At 43.5% G+C, this 18,534-nt stretch overlaps 1 long non-coding RNA gene across 1 annotated transcript; it reads left to right on the forward strand.

Moving 5' to 3' along the window:
* The first annotated feature begins 12,085 nt into the window (after positions 1–12,085).
* LOC115199645 (uncharacterized) lies at positions 12,086–16,224 on the forward strand. The gene is made up of 2 exons (XR_003879399.1): positions 12,086–12,876; positions 16,062–16,224. It is a non-coding gene; the product is annotated as an uncharacterized LOC115199645 (long non-coding RNA).
* Positions 16,225–18,534: the final 2,310 nt, after the last annotated feature.

The raw sequence follows: 18,534 nt of genomic DNA on the forward strand, positions 1-18,534 counted from the left end.
TGAGTCTTTCTGGGTAAGTCTCTAAGAGCTTTACACACCTGGATTGTTCATCATTTGCCCACTATTCTTTTCAAAACTCTTCAAGCTCTGTCAAATTGGTTGTTGATCATTGCTAGACAACCATTGCATGTTTTGCCATAGATTTTCAAGCAGATTCAAGTCAAACTGTATCTCGGCATTCATCCCAGTCATCAGAAACAGAGCATTGGGGTGGGTGCGTGTCTGACATCAATGCGTGCGCAAATACAATGATAATTTAATATGGTCAATTTCAGAAAATGTTATATAACATAAACATACTGTTGACAAGTAGGCTATGGTGTAACGGAATGTTTTGCCTTGTGTGGTAGGTTTTGTGGTGTTTGACACGCTTATGTAGGTGTCATTACCAGCCATAAAATTGCTACCGTGTTAGTGTCGTGGAAATTACTACTATGGACTCAAAGTCAAAGTTAAATGAACAGATCTCTATTATCACGGCCGGAGAGGTTGGAGAGGTTACAACAAACTAAATAGTCAAAGTACAAGTCTGTTAGAAGCTCTGAAGTTGTGTTCCCCAAAAGAGAACAAAAAACATTCATGTTTGTCCCAAGTTTGTCATCCAGTGATTCCCCTCCCAAACCACCTCCCTTCAGGATGACACTTAGAGATATGATTCTGGAGTCTCTCTCGGCCAAATAAATGTTATCAGCGCCCCCACCCCTCATCGTGCTTTAGCAATTCTCTCTCGCTGTATCCAAATCACAACTAAAACATTTGATAAATTATCCATCCCAAATGTAGAATGACTGACCTCAGTGCTTACTCTGAGTCTAGGGCTCGAATTCCAGCTTATCAATTTAGCACACATCATCCCTGTTAGAACATACATTTATAAACAACCTTTTATTGCCAGTCATAACTCTTCTCATTACAGCCCCTTTTTGTCCCTGTTTTTCCTGTCCCGAGTGGCCTGGTAATGAAAGAACAGCAGCATCTCAATGCATTCTTAGTTCAAATAGTTAGCAGGGCGTATACCCCCACACCTCTTTCCTTCACCCGGCATTTATCATTCTAGCATGTCTTCTTCAGATATCGTTTACAGTTCATTTTCCCAATGGCACATGTAACTTTTGCCTGTCACATTTCATGGCCCTTGATAATGTTCCAATTTTAATATCCAAGTCAATATTTCTCCCATGAGACACGAGTCTCTCACCTGAGCTTGTTCTCTCTCCACGCTCACTCCACACGCACTCTCAGCACCCAGGCCCCGGTTTATGGCTCACTCCACACGCGCTTTCAGTACCCCGGCCCTGGTTTATGGCTCGGACTCAGATAGGAGTGGTAAAAGTCACTGTCTCTCATTGCACGCCTTTGTCGCTCTTTCTTCAGCCGGTTAGGGAGGGTTTTGAGGTTTACACACACTGTCTGTGGTCAAATTATTCCTACCATGCATTAAGACACGATCTGACATGATATTCTCTGTGCTTTTTTGAGGTTAACAACAGTTAAGTTAATTTCATTTCTGTTTCAGGAAATTCAGACAAACATTGACTATATGACGAATTATGACATTAACCTTTTCTTAATACCATCTCTAAAACAAATGTAAAAAAGCATAACATAATGTTACTGGTAAAACCATTTTCTAAATGAGTCCATACTCCCTTAATCTACTGGCGACCTCTCGGAAGAGTTTCCAGATTATAAAGTTAGCACCCTAACCCCTCGCAGAATTCCCACTCCAGGATCCTAATCTGGTGAAATTTGTATCGAAACAAAAACACAACATGAAATCAGCAATACATATATCACAATCCATTTTAAGTAAGTGTCATCCCTTATTAACATATATTTTCCTTTCTATATGCAAACTGAACACAGTACCACTGTGTAGTGTACCCAAAGACCAGGACCTCAGGGAACTGGTAATTTCCCCCTTTCAAACACGTGATTAAAAAAAACATGTTAAATCAAAAATAAACTCCCCAAAGTCACAGAACATCCTAACACAATAACAAGGAGCAAAGTCACAGACCATCCTAACACAATAACAAGGAGCAAAGTCACAGAACATGCTAACACAATAATGTATCAAAGTAAATGGAATTGCTAAAATGTACTTAAGCATCAAAGGTAAAAGTATAAATCATTTCAAATTCATTAAACCAGACTTCCCAATTTTTAAAATATGTTTTATGGATAGCAGTGGCACACTCCATCACTCAGACATAATTTACAAACGAAGCATTTGTGTTTAGTGAGTGTGTGGTATGTCACAAAATCATGTTAAAGCCACACATATCAGTATTAATTTTATATATCAATATTTTGCTACTGGGTCTCTACAGAAGGTGTAAACGGTACAGCCAACGGTCAGATGAAGCAGATGCTAAACTACAGGAATGTTTTGCTATCACAGACTGGAACATGTTCCGGGATTCTTCCGATGACATTGAGGAATACACAACATCAGTCACTGGCTTTATCAATAAGTGCATTGAGGACATCGACCCCACAGTGACTGTACGTACATACCCCAACCAGAAGCCATGGATTACAGGCAACATTCGCACTGAGCTAAAGGGTAGAGCTGCCGCTTTCAAGGTGTGGGACTCTAACCCGGAAGCTTACAAGAAATCCCGCTATGCCCTGCGACGAACCATAAAACAGGCAAAGCGTCAATACAGGGCTAAGATTGAATCATACTACACCGGCTCCGACGCTCGTCAGATGTGGCAGGGCTTGCAAACTATTAGACTACAAAGGGAAGCTGATAAGAGAATTATCTAATAAAGGTAAATTAATCAATAAACCATGATTAATTATTAGTCATACAGCATGGTTAATGAATAATCAATGTAATGATCAATGTAGTGATCGATTGGTCTGATTAGTTCCAGAAAGTCCAGGAACCACTGGAGAGGGAAATAAATGTTTGTATGTAATTTGTGTAGAGAGCAGGGGACAGATGGTAAAGGGAGTAAAACTTCAAAGGGTTCCTAACCTTGAGGGAAAGGAACAGGCTGAGCTAGGTAGTGATAAAGTGTGGGAATGGGGGATGCAGGTCACCAACAGTTTGTGTGTAAATGCATGTGCGTAAGAAAGCAAGAACTATATAATGACTGTTTTGTTATCCTGACCTCAGAACGTTCTCATGAATAAAGCTACAGAAACCTTTTGCAGAAAGCTGAGTCCTTGCCTAATTATTTAACCCATTGTCTTACAAACCTTGGGCATTAGTCAAGGTGAATTGATTATTGATTATTATCATCAAGATATAAAATTCCTTTAACAGAAGCACAGCCGCGAGCTGCCCAGTGACACGAGCCTACCAGACGAGCTAAATCACTTCTATGCTCGCTTCGAGGCAAGAAACACTGAGGCATGCATGAGAGCATCAGCTGTTCCGGACGACTGTGTGATCCCGCTCTCTGTAGCCGACGTGAGTAAGCCCTTTAAACAGGTCAACATTCACAAGGCTGCGGGGCCAGATGGATTACCAGGACGTGTGCTCTGGGCATGTGCTGAGCAACTGGCAGGTGTCTTCACTGACATTTTCAACATGTTCCTGATTTGAGTCTGTAATACCAACATGCTTCAAGCAGACCATCATATTCCCTGTACCCAAGAACACAAAGGCAACCTGCATAAATGACTACAGACCCGTAGCACTCACGTCCGTAGCCATGAAGTGCTTTGAAAGGCTGGTAATGGCTCACATCAACACCATTATCCCAGAAACCCTAGACCCACTCCAACTTGTATACCACCAAAACAGATCCACAGATGATGCAATCTCTATTGCACTACACACTGCCTTTTCCCACCTGGACAAAAGAAACACCTATGTGAGAATGCTATTCATTGACTACAGCTCAGCGTTCAACACCATAGTACCCTCAAAGCTCATCACTAAGCTAAGGAACCTGGGACTAAACACCTCCCTCTGCAACTGGATCCTGGACTTCCTGACGGACCGCCCCCAGGCGGTGAGGGTAGGTAACAACACATCTGCCACGCTGATCCTCAACACTGGAGTTCCCCAGGGGTGCGTGCTCAGTCCCCTCCTGTACTCCCTGTTCACCCACGACTGCATGGCCAAGCATGACTCCAACACCATCATTAAGTTTGCTGACAATACAGTGGTAGGCCTGATCACCGACAACGACGAGACAGCCTATAGGGAGGAGGTCAGAGACCTGGCCGGGTGGTGCCAGAATAACAACCTATCCCTCAACTTAATCAAGCCTAAGGAGATGATTGTGGACTACAAGAAAAGGAGCACCGAGCACATCCCCATTCTCATCGACGGGGCTGTTGTGGAGCAGGTTGAGAGCTTAAAATTCCTTGGTGTCCACATCAACAAATTAGAATGGTCCAAACACACCAAGACAGTTGTGAAGAGGGCATGACAAAGCCTGTTCCCCCTCAGGAAACCCCCAAAAATTGGCATGGTCCTGAGATCCTCAAAAGGTTTTACAGCTGCAACATCGAGAGCATCCTGACTGGTTGCATCACTGCCTGGTACGGTAATTGCTCGTCCTCCGACCGCAAGCACTTCAGAGGGTAGTGCGTACGGCCCAGTACATCACTGGAGCCAAGCTCCCTGCCATCCAGGACCTCTATACCAGGCGGTGTCAGAGGAAGGCCCTGAAAATTGTCAAAGACCCCAGCCACCCCAGTCATAGACTGTTCTCTCTACTATCGCATGGCAAGCGGTACCGGAGTGCCAAGTCTAGGACAAAAAGGCTTCTCAACAGTTTTTACCCCCAAGCCACAAGACTCCTGAACAGGTAACCAAATGGTTACCCCCCGCTATTCTCTGTTTATCTTATATGCATTTTCACTTTAACTATACATTCAAGTACATACTACCTCAATTGGCCCGACCAACCAGTGCTCCTACACATTGGCTAACCGGGCTATCTGCACTGTGTCCCACCACCCGTCAACCTCTCTTTTGTTCATCATATATGCATAGTCACTTTAACCACACCCATGCATAGTCACTTTAACCATACCACATGTACATACTACCTCAATAAGCCTGACTAACCGGTGTCTGTATACAGCCTCGCTACTTTTATTTTCAAATGTGTGTGTCTTTAAATAGCCTTGCTACTCTTATTTTTCAAATGTCTTTTTACTGTTGTTTTATTTCTTTACTTACCTACACACAGACACACACATACCTTTTTTTCGCACTATTGGTTAGAGCCTGTAAGTAAGCATTTCACTGGAAGGTCTACCTACACCTGCTGTATTCGGCACACGTGACAAATAAACTTTGATTTGATTTACTTGCATAGTAGCAATGTCAGAAATAGAAAGTGTCAATATAAATAAAATAATATACAGTATCTATACAGCAAAATATGTAAAAATTATTAAAGTGACTAGTGTTCTATTTATTTTAGTGGGCAAGTGATTTCAAGTCTATGTATATAGGCAGCATCCTCTAAGGTGTTAGTGATGGCTGCTTAACAGTCTGATGACCTTGAGATAGAAGCTGTTTTTCAGTCTCACAGTCCCAGCTTTGATGCACCTTTACTGACCTTGCCTTCTGGATGATAGTGGGGTGAACAGGCAGTGGCTCGGGTGGTTGTTGTCCTTGATGATCTTTTTGGCCTTCCTGTTGTGCCTTCATCTCCCCACTGTCTGTGTGGGTGGACCATTTCAGTTTGTCAGTGATGTGTATGCCAAGGAATTTGAAGCTTTCCACCTTCTACACTGCGGTCCCGTCAATGTGGATAGGGGGGTGCTCCATCTGCTGTTTCCTGAAGTCCACAATCATGTCCTTAGTTTTGTTAACATTGAGTGAGAGGTTATCTTCCTGGCACCACACTTCCAGAGCCCTCACCTCCTCCCTGTAGGCCGTCTCATCATTGTTGCTAATCAAGACTACTACTGTTGTGTCGTCTGCAAAGTTGATGATTGAGTTGGAGGCGTGCGTGGCCACACAGTCATGGGTAAACAGGGAGTAGGGCAGGGTGCTGAGCACACACCCTTGTGGGGCCCCAGTGTTGAGGATCAGCGAATTGGAGGTGTCTGGATAAGAGCGTCTGCTAAATGACTTAAATGTAAATGTTTTCTACCTTCACCATCTAGGGGAGACCCGTCAGGAAGTCCAGGACCCAGTTGCACAGGGCGGGGTTCAGACCCAGGGCCTCGAGCTTAATGATGAGCTTGGAGGGTACTGTGGTGTTGAGGTTGAGCTATGGTCAATGAACAACATTCTTATATAGGTATTTCTCTTGTCCAGATGAGATGATGCAATCCCCATCGCACCGCAAACTGCACTGTCTGTGGATCTATTGGGGCGGTATGCACATTGAAGTGGGTCTAGGGTGTCAGGTAAGGGAGAGGTGATATGATCCTTGACTAGTCTCTCAAAGCACTTCATGATGACAGAAGTGAGTGCTACGGGGTGATAGTAATTTAGTTCAGTTACTTTTGCTTTCTTGGGTACAGGAACAATGGTGGCCATCTTGAAGCATGTGGGAACAGCAGACTGGGATAGGGAGAGATTGAATATGTCCCTAAACACACCAGTCAGCTGGTCTGCGCATGCTTTGAGGACGCAGCTAGGGATGCCGTCTGGGTCGGCAGCCTTGTGAGGGTTAACACACTTAAGTCTTACTCGCGTTGGCCACGGAGAAGGAGAGCCCACAGTCCTTGGTAGAGGGATGCGTCCTCAAAGTGGGCGAAGAAGGTGTTTAGCTTGTCCGGAAGCAAGTCGTCGCTGTCCGTGATAGACACCCCCAAGTTAGGGAGGAGATGCTGGTCATATAATTAGAAATTAGAATACTAGAATGGTCATGAACCTTCTAATGATGGTATAAAGGTCAGCCATTTTGGTCAGGAAGTTGGTCAACCGTGGTTTGCCAATGCCTTGATAAGATTTCGTGTAAAATAATGAATTTGAAGAATTTATCTTCCCTATATGTGTCATGCTCGTTGTAATGATCGAACAAAACTGTAGCGGGGATGTGAATCATCTTCTTGATTTATTAAAGAAATGAACACTGAACAAAAGAACGCCGAAAAAACAGTCCTGTAAGGTACACTGACAATACATGGAAACAACCACCCACAAAACACAGGAAAAAACACCCCACCTAAATAGGACCTTATTAGAGGCAACAAGGAACAGCTTCCTCCAATTGAAGGTCAACCCAAGAAACTTTAACATAGAAATAGACATACTAGAATAAACAAAGGAGCGTCGCTGGAGACCTCGGGCTGAGGCGCGTCGCTGGAGACCTCGGGCTGAGGCGCGTCGCTGGAGACCTCGGGCTGAGGCGCGTCGCTGGAGACCTCGGGCTGTGGGCCATCTCTGTCGGTTCCGGACTGTGGGCCGTCTCTGCCGGTTCCGGACTGCGCACTGAAGGCCTGATGCGTGGGATTGGCTTTGGAGGCGCCAGACTAGTGACATGCACCACAGGGCTAGTGCGAGGAGCAGGAACAGGACGTACTGGACTGGGCAGGCACACTAAAGGCCTGGTGTGTGGGACTGGCTTTGGAGGGGCCAGACTAGTGACGCGCACCACAGGTCTAGTGCGAGGAGCAGGAACTGGATACACGGGGCCTTGAAAACGCACTGGAGGTCTGGAGCGCACAGCCTGCACAACCCGTCCTGGCTGGATTTTTTCTGTAGCCCGGCACAGGGCGAACTGGCCTGTGCTGAGGCAAGATGGCTGCCATGCGTAGAGCATGCGCAGGGTAGCCTGGGCCCAGGAGACGCACTGGTGGCCAGATGTATTGCGCAGGCATACTTCTCCCTGGCTGGATGCCCACTCTAGCACGGCACCTGTGGAGGGCTGGTATCGCTCGCACCCGCCAAACGCTCCCCATAATAAGCACGGGGAGTCGGCTCAGGTCTATTGCCTGACCTAATACACAATATTTTATATCACATGCCGTACTTTTATTTTCCTGCATAAGTCAAATCAGGATTCTGCCTCTAATGACATTCATTCCAATTAGACTGGTTTGGATTTCTCCCTGACCAATATGGCTGCCATTTTCATCGCATTCTGGAACTTTTAGGGTTTAATAGGATCTCTATGATGGTGGTGTTGATATGAGCTAAACATACAGTGAGTATGCAATTAAAACACAACACAAGACTACACGTAGACTTTCTTAACAGGACATAATTCCTAATATGAAACCCTGTATTGGATCCATAAGACAGAGACACGTATAAGGCTCTGCTCTCTACTAGTCTTCATAGCTTGTTTCTACATACTGTAAGCTGTGATGAGATCAGTTATGCGTTGTGTTGTTTGTAAACCTCTATACAACGATAAGTTAAGAGTCAACTTCCTGTGCTGAGTATCTCACTTCCTCAGTCAATGCACTTCACTGCACTTCATATCCTGTTTTCTTACTGGACTGATTGCAGCTGTCCTGTGGAAATCATAGCCATCTCCTCCAACAAGGTCTGGCTCCAGCAGATACTGTACCTTCTCACGACAGACTCTGTGAGACAGTCGAGCTCAGACAGGTCTAATGGTGCCCGAGAGGATTTAGTGTTACTGCCAACCAACAAACTAACAGCACGGGTGGTGAAATTGCATGTAGAATTAATCACATCAAACATTGTTTATCTTACGCTTCATAAACAACAGCTATACACTAACAGTGAAATGATTACTACTGACGGTCCCAACAATGCAGAGAGAAAAATAGAGAAATAATAGAAAAATATAACACGAGGAATACATCCACAATGAGTAATGATAACTAGGCTGTATACACAGGGTACCAGTACTGAGTAACGATAACTAGGCTGTATACACAGGGTACCAGTACTGAGTAATGACAACTAGGCTGTATACACAGGGTACCAGTACTGAGTAATGACAACTAGGCTGTATACACAGGGTACCAGTACTGAGTAATGACAACTAGGCTGTATACACAGGGTACCAGTACTGAGTAATGACAACTAGGCTGTATACACAGGGTACCAGTACTGAGTAACGATAACTAGGCTGTATACACGGGGTACCAGTACTGAGTAACGATAACTAGGCTGTATACACAGGGTAACAGTACTGAGTAATGATAACTAGGCTGTACACACAGGGTAACACTACTGAGTAATGATAACTAGGCTGTATACACAGGGTACCAGTACTGAGTAATGACAACTAGGCTGTATACACAGGGTACCAGTACTGAGTTATGATAACTAGGCTGTATACACAGGGTACCAGTACTGAGTAACGATAACTAGGCTGTACAGGTCATTGAGGTAGATATGTACATATAGGTAGAGATAAAGTGACTAGGCAACAGGAAAGCTAAAACAGTAACACCAGTACATGTGATGAGTCAAAAGAGTTATTGCAAATAAAGGTCAATGCAGAAAGTCTGCGTAGCTATTGGTTAACTATTTAACAAGCTACTTATGGTTTTGTGGTAGAAACTGTTCAGGGTCCTGTTGGTTCCAGACTTGGTGAATTGGCATCGCTTGCCGTTCGGTAACAGAATGAACAGCCTATGACATGGGTGGCTGGAGTCTTTGACCATTTTTAGGGCCTTCCTCTGACACCGCCTGGTATAGAGGTCCTGGATGGCAGGGAGCTTGGCCCCAGTGTTGTACTGGGCTGTACGCACTACCCTTTGTAGCACCTTGTGGTCGGATGCCGAGCAATTGCCATACCAAGCGGTGATGCAGCCAGTCAAGATGCTCTCAATGGTGCAGCTGTAGAACCTTTTGAGGATCTGAGGGCCCATGACAAATATTTTCAGGCTACTGAGGGGGAAAAGGTGTTGTCGTGCTCTCTTCACTAATGTGTTGAGGTGATTGGACCATGACAATTCCTTAGTGATGTGGAAACCGAGGAACTTGAAGCTCTCGACCCGCTCCACTACAGCCTTGTCGATGTGGATGTTGGCATGCTTGGCCCTCCATTTCCTGTAGTCCACAATCAGCTCCTTTGTCTTGCTGATATTGATAGAGAGGTTGTTGTCCTGGAACCACTAAGCACACACCCCTGAGGGGCCCCTGTGTTGAGGGTCAGCACGGTGGATGTGTTGTTGCCTTCCCTCCACCTGGGGGCAGCCTGTCAGGAAGATTAGGATCCAGTTGCAGAGGGAGGTGTTTAGTCCGAGGGTCCTTAGCTTAGTGATGAGGTTTATGGGCACTGTGGTGTTCAACTCTGAGCTGTACTCAATGAACAGCCTTCTTGCATAGGCATTCATTTTGTTCATGTGGGAAAGGGCAGTGTGGAGTGCATTAGAGATTGCGTCATCTGTGGATCTGTTGGAGTGGTATGCAAATTGAAGTGGGTCCAGGGTGTCTGGAATGATGCTGTTGATGTCTGGTCCCAGGGGACTGATCTATACTCAATACAGTAACATATATATATATAGTCTGGTCCCAGGGACTGATCTATACTCAATACAGTAACATATATATATATATAGTCTGGTCCCAGGGGACTGATCTATACTCAATACAGTAACATATATATAGTCTGGTCCCAGGGGACTGATCTATACTCAATACAGTAACATATATAGTCTGGTCCCAGGGGACTGATCTGTATTCAATACAGTGACATATATAGAAAGATATACAAGAAGAAGAGAGAGAGAAAGATGGAGAAAGATGGAAACAGATCCAAATGGACATAGAGGAGAAGGCAGAGATTGAGAACAAGACACAGGAAAAGATGCAAGATGGAAAGAGGTGGAGATAGAGCAAGAAGAGGAAAGAGGCAAGTGATGGAAAGACAGAGACAAATTGACATAGAACAGTGGTCACCAACCTTTTCTGAGTCAATATCACTTTGAGTCAATTTGCAAGCCGAGATCAACCACTCAGATTGTTTTAAACATTACTGAAAATACGTAAGCCTATGCTACATTAACCAATTAAAACAGCTCTGTAGCAATGAGGTTTGTTCTGTAGCCTATTGGCCCAATACATTATCACTGCATATTGGCTGTGCTTGAATTTCCCTGCACATGTTGTTATTCTCAGACTAATTAGAAAGTATATTTAACAAATGTAGGTCTATGATCACACTGGTAATAGATAATTTGTTGTATTACTTGTGAGGCACAGCTGAGTGAGCATAATAATGACCTTTTACCTTTTTACTGAACTGATGACCTGCATCTGATGGTCAGTCTGAGGGGAGGGAGCAGAGGTGAGACTCACCGTCCCTCAGCTCTCTCTCCCTCCGCTGAGGAAAGGGGACACAGTCGTCCAGCTGATGGCAAAACTCAAGACGCACTGCATTAGTCTCATGCACCAATTAATGTTGGAAGGAAGGAGAAGGAGGAAGGAGAGGGAGATCGAAACAGAGACAGAGCCAGAAGTCACACCAGCCTTTGCTTTGGCTCCCCCTCCTGTCCAGCTCAGGCATTGGGCGTCGCCGGCATTCTAGCTGCTGCCGAACTTACTGCTGGCAAACGCCCTTCACTCATCAACCCGGGACTTATCTCGTCATCATTACACACACACCTGGTTCCAATCCCCACTCTATCACTGTATATATACTCCCTCTGTCATTTGTCCGTCATTGTAAATGTTACTTGTTTTCCTGAAAGGAATCACTCCTACTATTTCCTGAGTACTTTATATTTTGCACTTTGTGTTCACGCTGTGCATTTTTTTATGAAGATATATTTTGAGCACAATAGCGTTTGGGTTTCATCCCGCTTTGATCTATGGTGCTTAAATAAATTCAGTAGTTCTAAACCGGCGACTGCCTCCTGCCAACTCCTCTCTACACCAGTGACAGAAGAAGAAGATAGACAAGAACAGAAGCAAATTGATGTGAAGAAGGAGGGAAGAGAGGGAGACATAAGAGACATAGATAGAAGAAATAAGAACTTCAAGAGGAGAGATGGAGAAAGGGAGAGAGAGAATCAGAAACAGAGAGAGATGGAACTAAAAGAAGATACGGAAAGAGATGAAGAGAAGATTATGAGAGAGAGGGAGGAAGAGAGAAGAAGAGAGGAGGACCAGATAACAGTTTGAAATTGAGCGACAGAAAGGAAGAGAAAAGAAAAGCAGAAACTGACAGGAAGAAGAGGAGGAGGAAAGAGAAGGTACAGCTAGAGAGGGACGGAGAGGTCTATCTTTGTCACTCACCATCTCTTTGTCACTTTCTGAGGGAGATGAAGTCAAACAGAAGACAGTAAGCATGGAGAATGATGGAATTAAAATAGAAAATTTACAAGCAGAGGCATAGGAACGGCTCAATATGCATGAAGAGAAGAGGCTAGAAATATTGAAGGGGGAAAGAGAACGGATAGAAGAACAACAACAAATCAGGAGGAAGAAGGAAAGACTGTTAGCAATGGACAGACAGCTGGAGAGGGTACAACAACAAGAAGAGCAGGATAAAAAACTACAGATCGAAGAGAATACGACGACAAGAAAAGCAGGATAAAAACTACAGATCGAAGAGGGTACGACAACAAGAAGACCTGGATAAAAAAACAACAGATCAAAATTGCAAAACATAAAGAAACTGACAGACTTAGAGAGGAGGAGAGGCAAAGCAGGAAGAGAGAGAGAGAGAGAGAGAGCCATTGAAGGCCACATAGCTTTAATCAGAGAAAGAGAGCTATTGAAGGCCACAGCTTTAATCATAGGAAGAGAGAAGATGACAGAGGCAAAAAAGAGGCAGGAGATGGCAGAAGAGGAAAGAAGGGATGAGAAGTACATGAGGGGTGAGTTAGAGAAGCCTGAAGAGGAGGAGAAGAACCCTGAAGAGAAGGAGGACGACAAGGAGGACCTCTCCCCAGCCAATAAAAGTATCAGAAGGAGCGCACTGGGTGAATAAGAAGTGGGAGAAGAGGAACCTCAAAAAGACAGAATGTATCAGAGAGAGGAGGAGGGCTATGAGATCATCAACATAGGTAAGACCTGTTTCCCTTATGACATCATCATCTTTAGTCTCCTCTACACACGTTAGTTCCACACCTGTCATCATGTTGTGTCATTGTTTCACTATAAAACTATTGACCAAACTGATCTGGTATTGACACAGTGAATTTTGAATAGAAAACTCCATGGGATCTCAACGACCCTGGTCAAAAGTAGTTCACTATATAAGGAATACGGTAGGGATTCATATTTTCCTAAAAAATCTACCAAGTCTTAATATCGGAAGTAAGTAGGCCTAAATAAAGAGCACGCTCAGGATGCAGCGCACATGCCGAGTAGGCTATAGCGTTGTTGAATCATGCAGACTTTGTCACGGCAGTTAAATAAAAGACAAATCACCAAATTTGCTAAGCTTCCTAGATAACCTCCAACGAATGACAGAATATCACCAATTTGGAAAAATCGAGTTGATGATTATACAGATAGCAGATCAGCTGATGAATAACGGGGAGATGAAGAGAGGACATACTGTAAATATCATGGTATCTTAACTGGGACCAACTCTGTTTCAATAAATATCCATATCTACTCTCATACCGTTTGTTGATCACATATTCTCTACCGAAGCTCTCATGTGGGCAGCAATACGAAACAGCACAGAGAAGCAGGAGAAATGTTGTAGCTTTTTTTTGGCATGCATAGGCGAGAGGTGCTTTGATAATGCAACCTATAGATTACAGAATACAGTTAGGTATTTTCATGCTTGACAGGAGTGAGGATTTTGGGTTTCAGTGGGATTGGGACGATAGGAAAACAGCCTCGGCTCTATATACGGCTATGTAAGGGTACTACATGAGTCAGATAAATAATACTCTTGATTTAGACTTCATTATTAAATGCTAAATGTTTCTGATCAGTGATATATGAGCAAATGAATCAATTAGCTACCAATTCCACTTGTCCAGCCAGAGATCAATACAGATTCTGTGAAATTCAGTTTGGAACCAATATACACAGGCAGTTAGGAAAGCAAAGGCTAGCTTTTTCAAACAGAAATTTACATACTGTAGCACAAACTCCAAAATGTTCTGGGACACTGTAAAGTCCATGGAGAATAAGGGCACCTCCTCCCAGCTGCCTACTGCACTGAGGCTAGGAAACACTGTCACCACCGATAAATCTACAATAATTGAGAATTTCAAAAAGCATTTTGCGATGGCTGGCCATGCTTTCCACCTGGCTACCCGTACCCCGGTCAACAGCTCTGCACCCCCCACAGCAACTTGCCCAAGCCTCCCCCATTTCACCTTCACCCAAATCCAGATAACTGATGTTCTGAAAGAGCTGCAAAATCTGGACCCCTACAAATCAGCTGGGCTAGACAATCTGGACCCTCTCTAAAATGATCCGCCGCAATTGTTGTAACCCCTATTACTGGCCTGTAAAACCTCTTTCGTATCTGAGATCCCTAAAGATTGGAAAGCTGCTGCGGTCATCCCCCTCTTCAAAGGGGGAGACACTCTAGACCCAAACTGTACAGACCTATATCTATCCTACCCTGCCTTTCTAAATTCTTCAAAAGCCAAGTTAACAAACAGATCACTGAACATTTCGAATCCCAACGTACCTTCTCCGCTATGCAATCTGGTTTCCGAGCGGGTCATGGGTGCACCTCAGCCACGCTTAAGGTCCTAAACAATATCATAACCGCCATCGATAAAAGACAATACTTTACCACAGTTGTTGGCTAATGGTTGCTAGCTACTGTACTGTAGTTAGATCAATGACCCTGGACCCATGTCAACTCCAACTCCTCGTTGCTTGGAGGCGTGGAAAAAAGGCCACAACAAACTTCTCTCTTTGGTCGGTTTAGTACCAACTTGTCACGGCTGTCAAAAAGATCGTACCAAAGTGCAGCGTGGTTGTAGTTCCACATTTCAGTAATTCCATGAAACTTTGCAAAACATAAATAACTGAATTTACAAAACAACAAACCTTGACGCAGAGAGCGAGAGAAACAAACACTACTCAAAATATAACAACCCACAAACCCCAGGAAGAAAAACCCCTACTTAAATATGATCTCCAATTATAGACAACGAGGACCAGCTGCCTATAACTGGAGATCAACCCAAACAACCCCAACATAGAAATAGAAAAACTAGAACTAAAACATAGAAATAGAAAGCATAGAAAACACAAAACACCCCCTGTCACGCCCTGACCACTCTACTTTAGAAAATGACATCTTACTAGGGTCAGGACGTGACACAACTTGTAAATAATACAATGCACTTAGACCGACTAGCTCCAACATGAGAACTAGCTTGGTTCCATGCTGGGTAATATGTAAGGTCAAAATCTGATGCTTAAACCAGAACGCAACAAATATAACTGAACAACTCTCATGTGATTGGCTGGTAAGCCATCACTCATATAATAAATACGTAGGCGGAATCTCTACTTACAACAGTATTTTACAGTATGTTATGAATTTGCTAAACTTACCATACGTTACGAATTTGCAGAACGTATAATATGTTACGAATTCTAGCTAGGTGGCTTGTGTTAACTACGTAGCAAACGTTAGCTAGGATAGGGGTTAGGGGTTAGGATTAAGGTTAGAGTTAGGGGAAGGGTTAGCTAACATGCAAAGTAGTTGCAAAGTAGCACAAAAGCAGTAAGTAGTTGAAAAGTTGCTAAAAGGCTGAAGTTGTCCGTGATGAGATTCAAACTTGCAACCTTTGGGTTTGTTAACGTTCGCATTATATACCTACCCATCCACCCCGACCAACCACGCTTTTTTTGTTTTTGCCTTAGGTAAGCATCTGTCTTATGTAAACACACCAAACGTAACATATCATACTATTTTGAGTGGCGGATTTACATTTACTATGGTACGTCTACATAATGAGACCAGGCTGCAACGTTAAGTAAATATGCTAGGTTCAAGGCTTCTATGCGACAACCTGTTTGGATAATGTGATATTTTATGTTTTGCCAATCTGCTGCTGCACATGTTGTGTATTTGGTTGAATTGCATCAGTGCGACATCGGGGGGGAATGTTGTAATTTCCCGGGTCCTGTCATTTTATTTTCGGGAACTGTGAAGGGTGATCCCGGGACAGTCCGGGGATCCTGGTTACCCGTGTTAATCCAAGGAATACAGTGCCATTTTGGACCCATGTTAAATGTGACCTCTGCTCTCACCTTCCAGTCATCCCTGGTACCACTGGAGCGATAATGTCCTTCACCACCTGGGCAGAGAGAGAGGGAGAAGAGGGAGGGGTTGCTGAAAGCTGAGGAGAAAAGGGAGAAGATGGAGCATTTCAATAAGCAGTGGAGAGAGCAGTCCCTGCTTCCAAAACAGACTCAACAGACAGTTAAAGAGGACAGATAGAGGAGGAAGGAACAGTACCTAAAAGAACAGGAGGAGAAATGACTTGAGGAGATGAATCTGGAGGCTGATTACATTAGATTAGAAGTGTAATAGTCACATGTACAGGGCTGACGGGCAAATCAAGAAGTTCAGCACCCAGTTCATCAACCAGTTTCCATCTGACTACAACCACGGTCAACAGTTGCTGGGGTGGGCCACGGGCCAGAAGGTAAACCAAGGGCTCGCTGGGTCTGTACATGACCAGCCGGGGGAGCCAGAGAGCCAGCAGGGGGGACCAGAGAGCCAGCAGTGAGGACCAGAGAGCCAGCAGGGGGGACCAGAGAGCCAGCAGGGGGGACCAGAGAGCCAGCAGGGGATTTCAGAAGTGGCTGAGAAATCAGTCAACCACCAAACCCATGAAACAGCCAGGCATCTGGAAGAGAATTAAGACCGGGTAAATAATGTTTAAAAATGTATTTATGTTCTTCAGTGCTATTATATATGTCCCCACTTTAAAGAAGTGATATTATCCACATGTTTGGGTCCAAATGTGAGGATTTAGTGAACATGCAACAGACTTGTAAAGATAAAGATAATAGTGAATACTTTCATGTCTCTGTGATGTCGTTCAGCATTCCTGACCTCCTGTTGCTCAGAACTGAAACTGGGTGGAGCCACAATACCACTGGAAATACATTGGTAATTAAATTGTCTTCCAATAATTCCTCCTCCTCTTCTTCAAGGCCACATTTCATCAACAAAACATTATAAGCTCCTCAAGTCAGCAGTATCCTCTTCATCGAGGCAACAAACATTCTAAGGTCAGTGACTCTCCTCCCGCGATCAGACATTCTCATCTTTATCCAAGTTGAATATCCTTGCTGAATTCAACTCTGCTCACCACTTCTGCTGTCCTAGAAGATATCCCCAAATGAACATGGTTTAAACAGAAGTTAAGCAAGAAGTTGAGCAAGTCCTCCCCCCAATCAGTGGCTCCACAGACCAGAGATTCTCATCTTTATGCAAGTTGAACACATCGCTGGTCAGTTCCACCACCCTCCTGTCCTAGATCTACAAGATATCTCCCAACTCAACATGATGAAACAATTTGAGAGCCACAAGGAAAGCCATGGAGCAGCACCCCTTGGATGAAGAGCCATTTAGGGGTTAAGTGCCTTGATCTAGGGTACAACGGCAGGAGATGGTACCTGGGAGCAAAGTACTGTTCAGCTTTAATAAAAGCGTGAATTTAAAAAGCAACATTGTGTTTATGGTGTAGATTTTTTGTTTTTTTATTAGAATTTAAACATACATCATGGTATTATATGTTAGACTTCCAATGAGTCTCCTAACATTCCATCAGTTTGCTACATTGTGTGACTGTTATGTTATATTAGAGATGGGTCATCTATTGCTAGCCCAACATTTATAAGTTAAAACCTTTAAGAGCGTTGGACCAGCAAATGGAAAGGTCACTGGTTCGAGTCCAAGAGCAAACTAGGTGAAAAGTCTGTCGATGTTCTCTGAAATGTGAATGTCATCTATACAGTCTATTTTAGACCATAGGATAAATATCAGATTGAAATAGCTTCTCTAAATGAAGTGGTGGCAGAATATGAGAACATGTTCAACTCAATAAAGAACATGTTTTCCCATCTCAAGAGGTTAAATCAGGGGTCTTCAGCCTTTTCAGCGACCCACATCATATGTTAGCATAACAATTGTTTGTGCAACTTCATGACATACTATCTCATAATAATGACTTACTATCCCATAATAATGACTTATTATCTCACAATAATGACTTAGTATCTCACAATAATTACTTAGGAATTACTATAACATAATAATTACTTAGTACGTCTTAATTATGAAATACTATCTTATGACTTTCATTTTCTGGTGTCGGGAATGAGCATTCATAATAACGGAATATCATTTAAATTTAACAATAAATACATTATTATTCAAATAAGAGGCATTTTGCTCTCTAACAAGGAGAAAGGCGACCTCACAGTTTTTTTAGAGAATCGAATTTGGATGATTAAATCGTATGATTGTAATATTGAAGTCAGTCATTAGTTAGGAATTTAGCTTAGTTAGAATATAAAAATCAAGTGTCTGATCTGATGTGATTTTTTTTACTTCTGGAAAGATATCAGACCATTGGTAAAGCTGGTTTGAGATTCGATGTTCGCCAGATTTTCGGACCTTCAAACTTCAATAATTCGCAAACGATTTGAGCTAGATACCTCAGGTTCTTTGTGAAGGACAAAAGGTGTACAACATTGCAGAGGTCTTATTTTACCAA

The sequence above is a fragment of the Salmo trutta genome, chromosome 9 (assembly GCF_901001165.1).
Source record: "Salmo trutta chromosome 9, fSalTru1.1, whole genome shotgun sequence".
NCBI classification, from domain to species: domain Eukaryota; kingdom Metazoa; phylum Chordata; class Actinopteri; order Salmoniformes; family Salmonidae; genus Salmo; species Salmo trutta.